We start from the raw sequence: 18,858 nt of genomic DNA on the forward strand, positions 1-18,858 counted from the left end.
TAAAATTAATTTAAAAACCTTTTAAAAATTATTTTAAAAATTATTTTAAAACTTATTTAAAAATTATTTTAAAACTTATTTAAAAATTATTTTATTAATTTAAAAACCTTTTTAAAACTTATCTTAAAACTTATTTAAAAATTATTTTAAAACTTATTTTAAAATTACTTTAAAACTTAATTAAAAACCTTTTAAAAATTATTTTAAAACTTAGGGGGTGTTTGGTTAATTGATGGGAATGATTATGGGTATGAATTTGATAGTAGGATGGAATGAGAATAGGAATGGAAATGAAACCCATCAAGTTATATGCGTTTGGTTGATTCCCATAAATCTAGTAATCATTCCCAAAATATCATTCCCAAACCCACAATCCAAACACTATCTTTTACTATCATTTCATTCCCTCATTCCCAAACCCATCAACCAAACACCCCCTTAATTAAAAATCTTTTAAAAATTATTTTAAAACTTAATTAAAAATCTTTTAAAAATTATTTTAAAACTTAATTAAAAACCTTTTAAAAATTACTTTAAAACTTAATTAAAATTTTTATAAAATTATTTGAAAACTTAATTAAAAATATTTTAAAAATTATTTGAAAACTGAATTAAAAACTTTTTTAAAAATTATTTTAAAACTTAATTATTTTAAAACTTAATTAAAAAACTTTTTTAAAAATTATTTTAAAAACTTAATTAAAAAACCTTTTTAAAATTATTTTAAAACCCTTTTTAAAACTTATTTAAAAAATTATTTTAAAAAAACTAATTAAAAAACAAAAAAAACCTACTTAAAACTTAATCGCTTTACTTGACTTGAACATTAAATAATAAATGCAACTAGATTTTAGAACAACTTACTCACTTAGTCTTTTAATCACACTTTGGTTTCATCCTACATTTTGTAGGAATCCAAAGCTCTGGATAAATAGACCTTGGATAGCAGCTGCTCCAGACACATGACTGGGGACCAGCACAAATTTACCAACATTGAATTCAAAAACTTAGGGTCAGTTGCCTTTGGAAACAATGACAAGTTAAAGGTAATTGGTACAGGTGAAATTCAATTACTGTCCAATATTTTAATTAAAAAGGTTTTACTTGTTTAACGTTTTAATTACAATTTGCTTAGTATAAGTCAACTTTGTGATTCAGGATTTAAGGTTAAATTTTTATCTTCTGAATGCTTAATAAGTTATAATGACTCAACTAATATATTACTAAAAGGCTTTAGAGATAAAAACATATACTCTATTCATCTACCTAAAACAATTTCCAAATGTTTTCTAACAAATAACGATGAAACTTTGTTATGGCATAGGAGATTAGCTCATACTCATCTTAGAAATTTATTAAAATTAAGCAAACATGGTTTAGTAAAAGGTTTGCCAAAATTAGGGAATCCTATAAATAAATTTTGTAGTTCTTGTCAACATGGAAAATAAATTAAAACAACTCATAAACTTACAAAATCAAAATAGAACAAATAGAATACTTGAACTAATACATTTAGATTTATTTGATTCTCATGGAATAAAATCTTTGAATGGAAATATTTATTGCTTGGTAATCATTGATGATTACTCTAAATATACTTGGGTAAAATTCTTATCTAATAAAAGTGAAACCTTTGAAACATTTAAACATTTTTGTTAACGGGTAGAAAATGATAAAGAAATTAAAATTAAAAAAATAAGAAGTGATAATGGAGGAGAATTCAAAAATCAAAACTTTAACAATTTTTGCCTAGAAAATGGCTATCACCATGAGTTTTCATGCCCTAAAACTCCACAACAGAATGGCTTAGTTGAACGTAAGAATAGAACCTTACAAGAAGATGCCCGAACAATGTTGAATGAATATAATATACCAAAATATTTTTAGGCTGAAGCTGTTAATACAGCTTGTTATGTCCAAAATCGAACTATAATTAATAAAAATCACAATAAAACATCTTATGAAATTTATTTTAATAAAATACCTAACATAAAATATTTTAAAGTTTTTGGTTATAATGTTCACATTTTAAATCTTAAAGATCACTTGGGCAAATTTACCTCAAAAATTAATCAAGGAATTTTTCTTGGGTATTCATCTACAAGTAAAGCATATAGAGTTTACAATAAATCTACCTTGAAAATTGAGGAAACAACAAATGTAACCTTTAATGAAAATGATCACATTTCAATTAATGAACATGGTTCAAATCCTAATCATCCAGTTAATCAAGAAGAAGAAGAGGAATTAACAAACCCCAAACAACTTGATAACTCTAATCCAAGAATAATAAAATCTAACCCAAATCATCCAGTTAACCAAATCATAGGAAATCCTGAATTAAGGGTTCAAACAAGATCTGCTTTTAGAAATCTAAATCAAATAGCATTAATATCTAAAATTGAACCTAAAAACATAAGTGATGCATTTACTGAACCTGATTGGATAATTACAATGCAAGAAGAATTAAATCAATTTGAAAGGAACCAAGTTTGGGATCTAGTAACTCCACCAAAAGGAAAAACAATTATAGACACCAAATAGATATTTAGGAATAAATTAAACGATCAAGGTGAAATCATAAGGAATAAAACTCGTCTAGTAGCCAAGGGGTTTAGTCAAGTCGAAGGACTAGATTACGATGAGACTTATGCCCCGGTGGCCAAACTTGAATCAATTAGAATGTTACTCGCTTATGCAGCATTTAAAGGTTTCAAATTATACCAAATGGATGTTAAATCTACTTTTTTAAATGGATACATTAAGGAAGAAGTCTACGTAAGTCAACCACCTGGTTTTGAGGATATAGTAAACCCAACCTATGTCTTTAAGCTAAAAAAGGTATTATATGGCCTAAAACAAGCACCTAGGGCTTGGTATGAAAGACTATCTAGCTTCTTAAAATCTAAAGGGTTTAAAGAAGGACAAATTGATCCTACACTATTTATAAAAACCTTTAATTTAGACATTTTCATAGCACAAGTTTATGTTGATGATATTGTATTCGGTTCAACTAACTCACAATTCTTAAATGAATTTGTAACCTTAATGGAAAATGAATTTGAAATGAGTTTAGTTGGTGAATTAAATTATTTCTTAGGTCTTCAAATCATACAAACTAAAGATGGTAACTATGTACATCAAACTAAATATACAAAAGATCTTATTAAAAAATTTGGTATGGAAAATTCAAAAGAAAGTAAAACTCCTATGGCAAGTAACATTAACCTTGATAATGATGAAAATGGTAAACCTATTGACTTAAAGCTTTATAGAAGCATGATAGGAAGTTTACTTTACCTAACTGCAAACCGACCCGACATTTTATTTGCAGTTAGTATGTGTGCCCGTTACCAAACTTGTGCGAAAGAGTCCCATTTGTCCTTAGTTAAATGAATTATTAAATATTTAAAAGGAACTGTCAATGTAGGAATTTCGTACCCTAGAACTTCACATTTTGACCTAGTCGAATATTCTGATTCCGATTATGTCAGGTGTAAGTTGGATAGAAAGAGTACAAGTGGAGGATGTCAATTGCTAGGTTCATCTTTAGTTAGTTGGTTTAGCCGTAAACAACAATGTGTTACCTTATCAACCACTGAAGTAGAATACATAGCAATGGGCGAATGCGTAGCTCAATTGCTATGGATGCCACATACATTAAAAGATTTTAATCTAGATTATAAGAATGTAAAAACCTATATTGATAATATAAGTTCTATAAACCTAACTAAAAATCCAGTATATCATTCTAGAACTAAACATATAGAGGTTAAACATCACTTTATTAGGGACCATGTGTCAAAAGGAAATATTGAACTAAATTATATAGAATCTAAATCTAACTTGGCAAACATTTTTACTAAACCATTACCTGAAGCAGAATTTAGGAATCTAAGACGACAATTAGGAATGTCTTTTATAGAATAGTTTTTCTTTCATTTTGAAAATTATTACTTAGTTTATTTTTTCAATATTATTTTTATAAAAATCCCTCTTTCAAAATTTTTGTTTTCAAAACTCTTTTCAAAATATTTTAATTTTCTGGAGTAGCTTAGGATCTACCGTAGACTGCATGATCCTATAGTTCTAGGAGCCAGCATCTCACAAGCACAATAGGATTCCTTGTTTGATAACTTAGAATGGGTGAGATGCTTAGGTCTTAGCCCTAGATTTCAGATGCTTATGTCAGTGCATCGTTATAAATCTAGGCTTTAAAACAACATACATGAATCAATTTGAGTTAACTAGCTAGTAAAAACCTAGTTAGTACTAAATATTCAAATTGACCAACCTGAGTCATCAGCTACTATCTTGTGGTAGTTAGCCTTGAACAAAGGTTGGACATTTCATCATAAGGACAAATTTTCCTTAGTTTTCCTACCCATGCTTGGACTTTTAGGAATTTGTCAATTTTAGGGGGAACTTCAAAACAAGATTTTAAAGTTTATATCATTGTAAATTTTTTTTACTTAGTGACCAAATCATTTTCAAAATATAATTTTTAAAATTTTTTTCATAATTTATTCTTTTCAAAATATAATAATCAATATGTTTTTCAAAATTTATTCTTTTCAAAATAGAATTTTCAATATGTTTTTCTAATTTTTTTCATAAATTTTAACTTATTAAATCTTTCAAAAATTTCAAAATTATTAATATTTTTTAAAAAATTAAATTCATTTTTTTTTAGTATAAACTTCCTTAGTAAATTTTTCAAAATTATTTTGCTTAGTAATGTTTTTCAAAACTTCATTCAAATTTAGTAATAGATTTAAATTTTTGTTACTTAATAAAGTTTTTCAACAATTTTATTCAAAATTTACATTACTTAGTAAATTTTTCAAAAATTCATTATTTTTACTTAGCAAATTTTTTTAGTAAATTTTTTCAATATTTCATCTTTTTTACTTAGCAAAACTTTAATTCAACAATTTCTTTAGTAAAATTATTTTTAACTTCCTTTTTTGATGAGTTAAACCTTCCCAGTTTCTATCAATTTTAAGGTTAAAATTTTACTTGATTATTGAATCTACCCCTATTTTTGATGTGTGTCAAAGGGGGAGAGATAGTGAATTCAGGGGGAGTTTAACTCAGGGGGAGAAAAGTTAAATTGTTTGCTTATTTATTTTTTGAATATTTTTAAACTTAACTTTGAACCTTGGTTGCCAAACATCAAAAAGGGGGAGATTGTTGGTGCAAGTTGCACCAGAATCAAACCTGAGTTTTAATGTTGTCAAAGGTTCAAGTTAAGTCTTGTTGTGATCTAACAAGTTGACTGAGTGTGCAGGATGTTTACTCAACCGGGAAAGACCTAGTTGGAGGCTAGGCAGGAGAAATCTTAGCAGATCGTGGAACACAGGTGCAAGTCCAAGTGGGTCGAGGGGACCAGATGCTTGGCGGTGTGATCGAGAGGTCTAAAGGATCGAAGATCAAAGGAAAAGTCCTGAGGAGCTGATCAAGGCTGAGTGAAAAGTCCAAACTAGATCTGGAGGATTTAAGTTTAGCAGGTAGGTTGAGGTAACAACTGGAGTAGCGACAGTAAGGTCGGGTTCCCGAAGGGAACAACCTTAGGTCGCTGATCCAACTGAAGAAACCGGGAAGGTTTCAAAAGTTGAGATCAAGACAGTCCTGCTGTCTTACATATTATTCTTGCTTCATATTATTGCTCTAACATCTGTTTTGCAGGAGATTTTTTTGTCTAATACTATTTTGCAGATCTGAGCTGATCGGTCGACCGAACCAAGTAGAATCAGCACATAAATCATATCAGATCAGAACTGAGTCTAAGTCAGATCAAAGCCTGATCGGTCAACCGAACTGTAAGATCGGTCGACCGAACCATAGTGACTTAGCACAGGACATATCATCAGCATCGATCAGCAGCAAAGGAAATAAGTTGATCGGTCGACCGAACCTGGGGATCGGTCGACTAATCCAATCAGCATTTATTCAGCATTAAATGATGATCTCGGCAAAATCACGACGAACAGGGAAGGAAGCTGTTCGGTCGACCGAAAGGCATGATTGGTCGACCGAACCATTAAAGACCAGTAAATGCGAAAGATCGAGCCAGCTTCGAACTTCAGCCAGGAAGGAAGGGAGCGGATTCGGTCGACCGAATAGTGGGATCGGTCGACCGAACCTCCAGTACATCTATAAAAACAGGCTCGAAGACAGAGGCAAACAAAACCTTCTGATCAATTCTTTTGCTACTTTGCAAGCTGCTCACGCTACTCATCTTTGTCAGCTCAGCAAGCAACATCATCCGGAGTGCCAACCTAAGCTTCATCTGCAATTCATTTGTCGGTATATTTTAATTTAAGCTTGCATTGTAATTTTATTTAAGCAAGATAGTAGGGTGTTACTATCTTGCTCCTTTGTACGATTCACTTCTTTCCGAGGATTTCGGAAAGAAGGATTATAGTGCTTTGCCCATCGGTGCGGTCAAGGACCGCGGGCCTTCGAGTAGGAGTCGAGCTGTAACGACCACCCTTCTTACTACTACTACTCTCTAAGGGTGACCGTTACTTAACTACTAACTCTACTTAACCGGTACGATCAAAACTACGAGGAGTCTCTACCGAAAAATTTCGACAGCATCTCCCCAGTACCGGCGACCATAAAATGAGATACATACATAGTATACTTCAGCCATAGGCGGCTGGAACATATATCAAACAACCACGCAGTTCATATATAACCAAAATAATCAACTCTCGCAAAGCACGATAAAACGATCCATAGAATAGCATGTACAAGTTCTAAATTCTTTTAACAATTTAACGAAAATAGTCTTAATAAATTCTTGGCAAATCCCCAGATCTCTCCATAGTCCAGGCATCACACATCATCGAACACCTCCTTGTCGCCTTCCTTTGCTAAAAATTTTTCTTTCCTGTATCTGCAGTAAGAGGAAATGCAAACTATAAGAAGCACTGTCTAACTCACAAAAACACGAATGTGCATGTATACGAGAAGAAACTAGAAACTGAATGCTCTAAAATAAAACATATATAGCTACTCATGTTAATCTAATAGCAATAAAGATTACTCATGCCCAACTAATAGCAAAGCAATAAAATTAGCATACTCGTGACATACAAGAATAAAAACTGCATGCTGGAAGATAAAGCTAATAATGCTAAATAACTAATCATGAAACAAATAAAACTAATACTGCATGCTTCGAACTAAAGGAACTAAACTTGTTGACTCTAAACATAAGTGAAGCTTGTTTCATTTGTTTCAAAATTTATACTTTAATACTTCAAAATAATAATAAACTTTTCTTGGGCCCAGGCTTAGTACCAATGCGCGCTCCCTAATAGAGACTGTGGTAGCTAGTCATCAGTCCTACGAGGGTAAAGACCTTGTTCTTACCAGGGCCAAGACCTTGGAATTGATCACCTGGATTTGTTTAACGACAACCTTGGAAGTCGGGTACTAGCCTTTCTTTAAAATAAAATACTTGTTATCTTTTAATATTCTTACAATAAAATGCCTTGGCATTCCTTTGGGCACTTAGTGTGCTGCTGATCCCAATGCTTAAAATTTAGGGATTCTATCCAGACCTTGGTCTTTTCTTACTTATAGCTACTCATAATCCCTTAAAAAGGTTTATTAGAACACATAATTATTCCACTAAAATACATGGCTGCTCATGCCGGTTAAAATAGTAAATGAAAACTAAAGAACCTGCTCATGTATATCTAGTAGTAAAGAAAACTGATCATGCTCAACTCATGGCAAATAAAAGCTGCACGTAATAGCAAATGAACACTAGAAAAATCTGCATATATGACTAATAAACATCTGCATACTACTAATAAATTTCTGCATACTACCAATAAATTCCTGCATACTACTAATAAATTTCTGCACACAGGCTTGATAAAAATTGCCATCTACTAAAATAATTCTGCTGCTATCTAAAGTTGATACACGAATATGATGATATACTAGAACCTACAAGGAACCAAAGCATGATTGTTCTTTTTGTTATGTGCCACGACAACAAACTAAACGGAAATCACTGTTGTACAGAAAATCCAAAGCAAGGAAAACAAGGAACAATTGCTACTCCTAAATTCAAGCCATCCTAATGCTGTAAGAAAACAATGATACACTTGCTGCTTTTAAATTTCAAGCTAACCTAATGTTATACAGAGGAAAATCCGAAAAAAGGAAACAATGCACACTTCACTTACTTAGCCCTTTTGACGTTCTTCCCTAGGAAACTCGCGACAGCAAACCTTATCAATGACTTACACGACAACTAAACAAAAAGGAACCCAAATTGCAACTACTATGCATAACATGATCCGAAACACAAGGAAAACAATTTGCTACTACAATTATTCCTCATATCCTGTGCTACGGCAATGAAACAAAAAGGGAACAATGCAAACCTTCAGAAACAAGAAGAGGAACAAGGAATAAACCTCGGAGCTATCCTACTACAGGTGAGTAGCAACTTACCTTTTCTTTTGGGACTTACAACCGGAAGAGGAAGGTTCTAGGGTTCGGAGAAGCTTCAAATCTCGGCGGCTTCTTTGTGTTTCCGACCTCCCCTCGTCGAGGTGGTCACGCAAGGCCGGAAAAAGTCTTTCGCTGGCGCCGGAGACCAAGCCCTAACGCGGCTACGATTTCGCCCGAGAAAACGCCGACGCGAGAAAGGAGAGGAGAAAGTGAGGAAATTAGGGTTCGCATCGGGCGCAGGAAAAGGATTAAATCCTTATACTTAGCGTTATATTCGGTTCCAACTATAGCTTATATATATTTTGTTCTCTACTTGATTAACAAAACTCCCGTGGAACACTTGGTTAACTCTTCTGTCTACTCTGGGCAGTCTCAATTCTCTGTCTGATCTTCTGGATAGCCTTAGTGGTTTCTTCTATCATCTCAGTCTGAATGCCCAGCTCTACTTCCATTTCCTTTCTTTCACCTGCTTCTTGCCATCAAATGGGTGATCTGCACTTCCTGCCATACAACGCCTCATAAGGTGTCATCTTGATGGTGGCCTGATAGCTATTATTGTAGGAAAACTCAGCTAAGCACAAATACTTATACCAACTTCCCTTGAAATCTAGTGCACAAGCTCTGAGCATATCTTCTAAAATCTGATTTACTCGCTCTGTCTATCCATCAGTCAGAGGATGGAAGGCTGTGTTGAACTTGAGTTTGGTGCCTAGTGCATTCTGAACACACTCCCAAAAGTGAGAGGTGAAGCGCCCATCTCTATTAGAAATAATAGATTTAGGAACTCCGTGAAGTCTGATCACCTCCTTTACATATAGCTGTGCCAACTGCTCTATAGAGTGGGACACCTTGATGGCTAGAAAATGAGCAGACTTGGTCAATCGGTCCACTATTACCCATATCGCATCATATCCATTTATGGTTCTTGGAAGACCTTGTTGGTTGCTACTCGGAAAACCTAATGGTTCCACTGTACAAAAATTTTGTACAAAGGTCTGAACCTTTTCCTAGCTACCATGTGTTCTTTTAAATTAAACTTGGATCGCCTGCCGAACTTTACACGTTTGATCCTAAGTTTAACTTATTTGTTCTTTTAGGTTTAGACTTGGATCTCCTGCGGAACTTAACACGTTTGATCCAAATCTACCTATGTTATTAATTCCATTAAATATTAATTTCCAAAATTGGCTTTCAGGACTGCATGGCGAGGCACATGGCCTTCTTGGATATGGGAGCAACCACCACCGCCTAGACAAAGCCTTTTAAGGAAAGCTAATATTTAATTTCCTTAAATAACTCTAGGTTAACCAAAAGGAACAATCGAATCACAAGGAAAAGAAAAATAAAAGAACACAACATCGAAAACTAATTCAAAAAACTAGAATCGCATGCCTCTTGTATTTGGTATCTTTACAAAGAAATAAAACTAGTATGATGCGGAAATTAAATACTAGTATACCTTTTCTTTTGCAAGCAAAAACCTCTAGGTCTTCTACCGTATTCCTCTTCTAACCTCGGACGTTATGTGGGTAACGATCTTCCGAGATGAGAAACCACCAAAGCACCTTCTTCTCTTCCTTGCAAGGTTCGGCCACAACATGAGCACCTCCAAGGATGAAGAGATTCAACCACCACCAATGCTCTAAGGGATGCTAGAAAAGAGACTTCTTTTCTCTCCTTCTTCTCCTTCTTAGATCCGGCCACCAAAGCTATCTCCACCAAGAGAAGGTTTCGGCCACACAAAGGAGAGGAGAGAAAAAGGAGAGACCGGCCACACCCAAGGAGAAAAGAGAGGAAAAATAGAATAGAGTCGTTCACCCATGAAGGCACCTCTACCCCCTCTTTTATAATCCTTGGTCTTGGCAAATAAGGAAATTTTAATAAAAACTTCCTTAATTCTTTTGTCATGAAAAGAAAATTTTAATTAATTAAAAATCAATTTTTTTTCTCAATTCATATGGCCGGCCACCACAAGCTATAAACAAGGAGAGTTTTAATGAATTAAAACTTCCTAATTTGTCTCCAGAAATTTATAAAAATTTCTCCAATAATTTTAATCCCTTCATGGTTAGTAAAAAGGAAATTTTATAAATTAAAATCTTTCTTTTAAACATGTGGATAAAAAGAAAGTTATCTCTAAAAATTAAAATCTCTTTTAATCTACAAATAAGGAAAGATATCAAATCTTTTCTTAATCTCTTGTGGAAACTTATAAAAGAGAATATTTAATTTTTAAACTCTCTTTTAAATCATGAACATGGTTTAAAAGGAAAGTTTTCTTAAAATTTAAAATCCACCTTTTAATCAACAAATAAGGAAAGATTTCAAAAACTCTCTTTTAAACATGTAGATGATTTACAAATAAGGAAAGTTTTTACCAAAAATTAAAACCATCCTTTTAATCTACAAATAAGGAAAGAGATTAATCTCTTCTCTTAATCTTTTGTAGAAAGCTATAAAAGGAAATTTTTAATTTTTAAACTCACTTTTAAAACCATGATATCCACATAAGAAATAATTTTAATAAAAATCCTTTTTAATATTCTAGTGACCGGCCACCTAAGCTTGGGACCCAAGCTTTGGCCGGCCACCAACTTGGCTCATCCACTTGGTCTTGGCCGGCCCTAGCTTGGGTTCCAAGCTAGCTTGGCTGGCCCCATTGGATGGGTAAGAAGGTGGGTATGTGGTGGGTATAAATCTCTATATACAAGAGGCTACGATAGGGACCGAGAGGAGGAATTGGTTTTGGTCTCCCGATGAAATTAAGCATCCTGTGTTCGCCCCGAACACACAACTTAATTTCATCAATAATAATTCATTCCACTAAAGAACTATTATTGAACTATCGCACCAATCCCAAATTACATTTTGGGCTCCTTCTTATTATGAGTGTGTTAGTCTCCCTGTGTTTAAGATAACAAATATCCACTAATTAAGTAAGTTACTGATAACTCACTTAATTAATATCTAGCTCCAAGAGTAGTACCACTCAACTTCATCGTCATGTCGGACTAAGTCCACCTGCAGGGTTTAACATGACAATCCTTATTAGCTCCTCTTGGGGGCATTCTCAACCTAGATTACTAGGACACAGTTTCCTTCTATAATCAACAATACACACTATAAGTGATATCATTTCCCAACTTATCGGGCTTATTGATTTATCGAACTAAATCTCACCCATTGATAAATTAAAGAAAAAAATATCAAATATATATGCTTGTTATTATATTAGGATTAAGAGCACACACTTCCATAATAACTGAGGTCTTTGTTCCTTTATAAAGTCAGTATAAAAAGAAACGACCTCTAATGGTCCTACTCAATACACTCTAAGTGTACTAGTGTAATTATATAGTTAAAATAAACTAATACCTAATTACACTACGACCTTCCAATGGTTTGTTCCTTTCCATCTTGGTCGTGAGCTACTGTTTATAATTTATAAGGTACTGATAACATGATCCTCTGTGTGTGACACCACACACCATGTTATCTACAATATAAATTAATTGAACAACTACATTTATCATAAATGTAGACATTTTACCAATGTGATTCTTATTTCTAGATAAATATTTATACCAAAAGCTAGGCTTTTAGTATACATCCTAACAGACCTGTTATAAAGTCCATGGATATGTCTTCTCACTTCCACTCTGGTATTGGAAGAGGCTGTAGAACTCCTCTTGGTCTCTGGTGCTCTGCTTTGACCCTCTGACATGTCAGGCAGGTACTGACATATTTTACAACATCTCTTTTGAGTCCAGACCACCAGAATCTCTATTTCACATCCTGATACATCTTGGTGGAACCAGGATGCATGGAGTAAGGTGTACGATGAGCTTCTTCTAAAATTTTCTTTCTCAGTTCTTCATCATTAGGGACACAAAGGCGGTTCCCCCGATAGAGGATTCCACTGTCTGATACTCGAAACTCTGAATTTTCTTCTTTTTGTATCCCTTGCTTGATCTTCTAGATATCTGGATCATCACTTTGCTTTCTCTGTATATCCTCAAGCAAGGTAGACTCTAAGGTCAATGCAGAGAGTTGCCTATAAATAATTTCGACTACGAAATCTACCAGTTCCTTCTGCAGTGGTAGGGCTAATGATGACAAAGACATCAGGGATACACTGGATTTTCTGCTTAGTGCATCTGCCACTTTGTTAGCTTTGCTTGGGTGGTAGAGGATTTCACAGTCATAATCTTTGACCAACTCTAGCCACCTGTGCTGCCTCATGTTTAAGTCTTTCTGGGTGAAGAAATACTTTAAACTCTGATGGTCTATGAAGATTCTGCACTGGACTCCATACAGGTAGTGTCACCAGAGTTTCAGTGCAAAGACCACAGCTGCCAGCTCAAGATCATGAGTGGGGTAGTTCTTCTCGTAGTCTTTGAGTTGTCTGGAAGCATAAGCTATAACTTTTCCTTCTTGCATGAGTACAGCTCCTAGGCCCATCTTGGAAGCATCACTGTAGATGTCAAAACTCCTGTCACTTTCTGGAACTGTCAGGATGGGGGCACTGGTCAGTCTCTTCTTTAGCTCTTAGAAACTCTGCTCACATTTGTCTGACCATTCAAACTTCTTGTTCTTCCTGGTCAAGGCCGTTAGTGGAGAAGCTATCCTGGAAAAGTCCTCCACGAATTTCCTGTAGTACCCCGCCAAACCAAGGAAGCTTCTGATCTCCTTGTCATTCTTGGGTCTACTCCAGTTGTTGACCGCTTCTATTTTGGCAGGGTCCACTTGAATACCTTCTTTAGAAATAATGTGACCTAGAAATGCCACCTGCTCTAACCAGAACTCGCACTTTGAGAATTTAGCATAAAGCTGTTTCTGCTGTAGGGTCTGCAGGACTATTCTCAAGTGCGTGTCATGCTCCTCTGGGGTTCTGGAATAGACTAGAATGTCGTCGATGAACACGATGACAAATTTGTCAAGGTATTCTCTGAACACTCTGTTCATTGGGTCCATGAAGACTGCATGTGCATTAGTCACACCAAAAGGCATAACTACGAACTCATAGTGTCCGTATCTGGTCCTGAAAGCTGTTCTGGGTATATCACTTTCCTTTACCTTCAACTGATGGTACCCAGAGCGCAGGTCTATCTTGGAGAACACTATTGGCCCTTTCAATTGATCAAATAAATCGTCGATTCTGGGCAGTGGGTACTTGTTCTTGATTGTCACCTGATTCAGAGCCCTATAATCTATGCACATCCGCATAGATCCATCCTTCTTCTTGACAAACAACACAGGAGCTCCCCATGGTGAATGACTAGGGCAGATGAAGCCTTTGTCAAGCAGCTCCTGAAGTTGTTCTTGTAACTCTTTCAGCTCCACTGGAGACATGCGGTATGGAGCTTTTGAAATTGGACTGGTACCAGGAACCAATTAAATCTCAAACTCCACTTCTCTGCTGGGAGGTAGTCCAGGTAGCTCTTCTAGGAATACCTCTGGATACTCACAGACTACCCGAACTTCCTCCTGCTTGGGTCTTTCTTGTTCTTCTGTACTCACAATGAATGCAAGAAAACTAGCACACCCTTTAGCTAACATCTGGTGATCTGTCAGAGAAGAGAGGAATTTCTGGGCCTTCCTCTTTGGGACAGGGAGGGAACTTGGCCTGCTTGTCTGTAGAACCTCCCTTTTTGGCTACCTCCTGTGTTCCACCGTTTCCTCTTGTTATCTTTGCCCTTCCAGTGCTGCTTAATTGCCTGAGGTTTCTGACTCCTTATTGTCTTGTCCTCTATCTTGACTGGCTTGAGTTGCGTTTGTTATGCCTTGATGCTGTTCAGATAGTGCTCAACGACTAATGCCCTGCTGACCAGCTCTTCACCAGTCTGTAGTCGATGAGTTCCACTACTCACGTTAAATGTTATTTCTGGTTTCAGCATTCGGAGCATCAGTCTGATTCGTTCTTTCTCTGTACCTACTAGCTCTACGCAAAGACGAGCTAGCCTGTTGAATCTTTTGACCGCTTCTTCTACTGGTAGGTCACCTTGTCTGAATTCTATAAGCTTCTCATAATGTTTATTGGTGATCCATTGATGGAAGAATTCTTCGTAAAACTCTGTCTCGAAGTCAACCCAGCTCATCTGATTGACTACTCTCTTGCTCTTAACTCTCTCTCCCACCACATACGAGCATTTCCTGATAGGCAAAAGAGGCATACTTGACCTTCTCGACTTCTGTCCAGTCAAGGAGCTCCATGGTACTCTATAGTGTCTTGAACCAAGCCTGAGCATCCCAGGGCTCAGTCGTGCCTGAGAAACTTTCTGGCTGCTGTGACGACTTCCAGGGCGGCTGGTGGGACCTCAGTCACCACTGGAGTCTCCACGTTTTCAGTCGGGGGAGTGGTAGGAACTAACTGCTGATTAGCCATCAGATTGACAATCACTTATTGTTGCTCTCCTACTTGTCTCTGAAGTTGAGCAACAACTTCAGAAAGATTAGGCTTAGTCGTTCAGGGCTCTTCGTTCTCCTGAGCTCGGTTCTCAGTACGAGTGGTACGGGGATGCCCTCATCTTGACATCTCGTCAATAAGAGGGAAAACTTGAAATCATCACTATACTTTCTAGATATATCTTACTTAAGCATGATTCTTAACTTTAAACACATATGAGCAGGTACTTCTAAACATTTCTCTATACTGCAAGCACTAAAGGAAAAGCATAAAAGAAAACTTAAATACTTTCTTACTTGAAGACGGCAAGGCTGGTGCTAATGTGTGATGCTGGAGAATGGGGACTACTCTGATACCAACTGTAACGACCACCCTTCTTACTACTACTACTCTCTAAGGGTGACCGTTACTTAACTACTAACTCTACTTAACCGGTATGATTGAAACCACGAGAAGTCTCTACCAAAAAATTTCGACAGCATCTCCCCAGTACCGGTGACCATAAACTGAGATACATACATAGTATACTTCAGCCACAGGTGGCTGGAACATATATTAAACAACCACGCAATTCATATATAACCAAAATAATCAACTCTCGCAAAGCACGATAAAACGATCCATAGAATAGCATGTACAAGTTCTAAATTCTTTTAATAATTTAACGAAAATAGTCTTAATAAATTCTTGGCAAATCCCCAGATCTCTCCATAGTCCAGGCATCACACATCATCGAACACCTCCTTGTCGCCTTCCTTTGCTAAAACTTTTCCTTTCCTGTATCTGCAGTAAGAGGAAATGCAAACTATAAGCGAATGCTTAGTAAGCGCTGTCTAATGTTGGATCGAGACCACGCTAGAGGGGGGTGAATAGCGTTCGTGGCTATTTCTTTTGATTCGACAAACAAATGAGTAAAAGCGCAGCGGAATGAAGAAATAACAAACAAAGAGAGACAAGGAGATTTACTTCGTTCGGAGCCTAAGGCGACTCCTACTCGAAGGCCCGCGATCCTTGATCGCTTTCCGTGGGCAACAACTATAAGCACGATAAAAATATTACAGACTAATTACAATTCAAAACAGTAAACAGATTATACCGACAACAAAAACTAAATCTGAAGCTCCGGGTTGTCGGGGTGTCGTTGCAGCACTTTCTGGATCGAGTCGTTAGCAGCTTGTTGCAGAGAGATTGCTTAGAAGATTGTTGTTTTTGAAGCTGCACCTCGACCCTTCTTTTATATGAAGTTCCGGGCGCCTGGATCCCTTCCGGGCGCCTGGAGTGTGACGTGGCCAACCAACCAGGATGCTCCACGTGGCGAAGTCGCGGCAGGGATAAAGTTTGGTCCCGAGCGCCTGGACCTGTTCTGGGCACCCGGACCTCCGGGCGCTCGGACAGCCTTTTTCCAGCAGGTTCCTCACCTGCAAACAAAGGTTAGTCTGAGCAAAATCCCCTGCAAGACAGTGTTAGAATAAGATAAAACATTGTAAAGAAGAATTGACAGTCTTCGGACTGTCCGAGTCTGACTTCGGATTTCCACCCGGAAATCCTAGGTCGACCCGACGCCTACTGTTCCCTCTACGGGGAACACGTCCTCACCTACTCCACTCAGGAGATTTACCTGTTGCCAGTCGATCCTCCAGATCGACTGGACTTTTGCTCAGCACTCGATGCTTCCGGACTCCCCGACCCGTCTAGTCTTTCACCTGGTTCGCGACACCAGGACTTTCCACCTAGGGTTACCACCCCCTAAGATTTTTGCCTGAAGCCATCGACCTGCCAAGACTTTCCACATAGGGTTACCACCCCCTATGACCTAGGGTTTCCACCCCCTAGGGTTTTCCACCTGCCTAACCGCAGCTAGGACTTTCCTGAAATACTCATTCAAACATGTTAGATCACACACTAACTTAACTTTGAATCCTTTGCCATTATCAAAACTAAGGTTCGATCGTCGGATGCTTCTGCACCAACAATCTCCCCCTTTTTGATAATGGCAACCGAAATTCAATGTTAAGTGAAAATTATGCAGTTATATATAAGCACAAGAAGCGTGATATAAAAAATAAGCATAAACATAGCTCCCCCTTAATACAGGCTCCCTTTAAAACATTTTCTTTGAATTTATTTCTTTCTTTGAATTTCTCTACTCTCCCCCTTTGCCATATATCAAAAATGAGCTAGTTTTGAAAAACTTAATTTTTCAAGACAGAATTTAGCAGAAAACATTTTGACTTAGGCAAGGAGCAAGTGTAAGGCAACACCTTAGAATAGCAATATTTTTCAAAATTTTATCAATTGATTTTGCTTGAAGAGATTTGCAAAGAGGAACTCTTTTTAACTTAGTGTGTTTTGAGGAGAAAAAATTTTCAAAAAAAATTTAACTTCAGAAATTTAACAAAGTTTTCCACTTCAGAAATTTTAAGCAACATTTTCAGCTTTAAAGATTTTCAAAAAAAATTTCTTGAAAGAAAATATTCAGGTTTTTTAAAGAAAATATCCAAAGGAAAAAACATTTTTCAAAGCTTTAAAAACTTGACGGTTTTTCGAAGAGGTTTCAGCTTAAATAACTTTTTAAGAAGATTTAAAAAGGATTTTCAGAATAGAGGACACTTGAAAGTTTTAAATTTGGAGAAAGTTTTTGAGAAAGCTGCTTTGAAATGAATTTCAAGAATACTTAAGGCAAAGGAGAAGTGATAACCTTGATAGAATGTCATTTTGTTTTAGTAAGGTATCAGAGCCCTACAGTCCCAGCATGAGTAAAGATTTGTTTTGATCAGGTATCAGATCCCTTAAGTACAGACATGCTAAAACTTATTATTTCCTTCACCAATTGTCTAATCGTTTAGCTACTTGCTGATTGCCTAGAGGGCAACAGTGTTCACTTGGTTAGTCAAGTCAAGTCAATTGATCCAGTTAGATTGTACTAAGGCTGGAAGACTTGATTTGATTACTGTTAATTATGTATTTAACGCCCAGACTCATATTGATGCACAGAAATAAGCATTCTTGAGTCCAGGCTGTACCCTATGCATCTCACACCGTTCTATGTTTTACAAACACAATCAAGGTAAACCTAGGTGTTTGTGAGATGCTCTGGCTGAGTCCTGGGGGAACATGATTTCTAGGGTGAAATCCTAGACTAAATCCAACTTTCAAAAGTCTAGCAAAGTGGGGATTTTGGAAAATCAGTTTTGCCTTAAGTTGACCATTGTTGCCGAATGCAACTGATCCTAAATTTTTTAGTTTGAGCTTTGAAAACTTCAATTTATCTCCAGTCATATGTCTGGAACATCCACTATCCAACATCCATTGATCCAACTCCTACACATAAAGTGAATGAATTGGTTTCTTGTTAATGGATAGAAAGATAGTTTGACTGAAGTAGACTCCTTAGAATTTTATCTTACCCAGGCTAAGTTAACAATAATTAGTCATATTGTTATAATTGTTTTGAAAAGTGTTTTAAAGTTTAATTTAAAAGATTTTTTAAAATGAGTTTTAAAATAATTTTGAAATTGGGTTTAAAATAATTTTGAAATTGGGTTTAAAATAATTTTGAAATAATTTTGTTGAATTAACTTGATTTAAGTCAATTTTAATTTAGTCATCTCACTCGATCTAAATTTTCAATCAGGGAACCCTATAATTGTTGTGAGATTAATTGAGGTTCAGTTTAAGGAGTTGATTTAACTTTGTGTTAGATTCAGGTTTAGCTTTGGGTTTAACAAGTAAGCATTCTTTGGATAAACTTCTGGGCTATGGTGAGTCACAAGGAACTCATTAAGGTAACCATGCCTTCGAGGTTTTCCAAATAGTTCTACCCATTGAGCTTAATACTAAACCTTGGTCTAACTAGTTAGGATCCATTTAAAGGTAGCTTCGGTCAGTTCCACTTGGCCAAATGCACCAGGTCGAAGCCATATCTTCCTAGACATGCGATGCCCAAGCTTCCCTAACGTACTATCATCCAA

Source organism: Zingiber officinale, chromosome 3A (genome assembly GCF_018446385.1).
Source record: "Zingiber officinale cultivar Zhangliang chromosome 3A, Zo_v1.1, whole genome shotgun sequence".
In the NCBI taxonomy this organism is placed as follows: domain Eukaryota; kingdom Viridiplantae; phylum Streptophyta; class Magnoliopsida; order Zingiberales; family Zingiberaceae; genus Zingiber; species Zingiber officinale.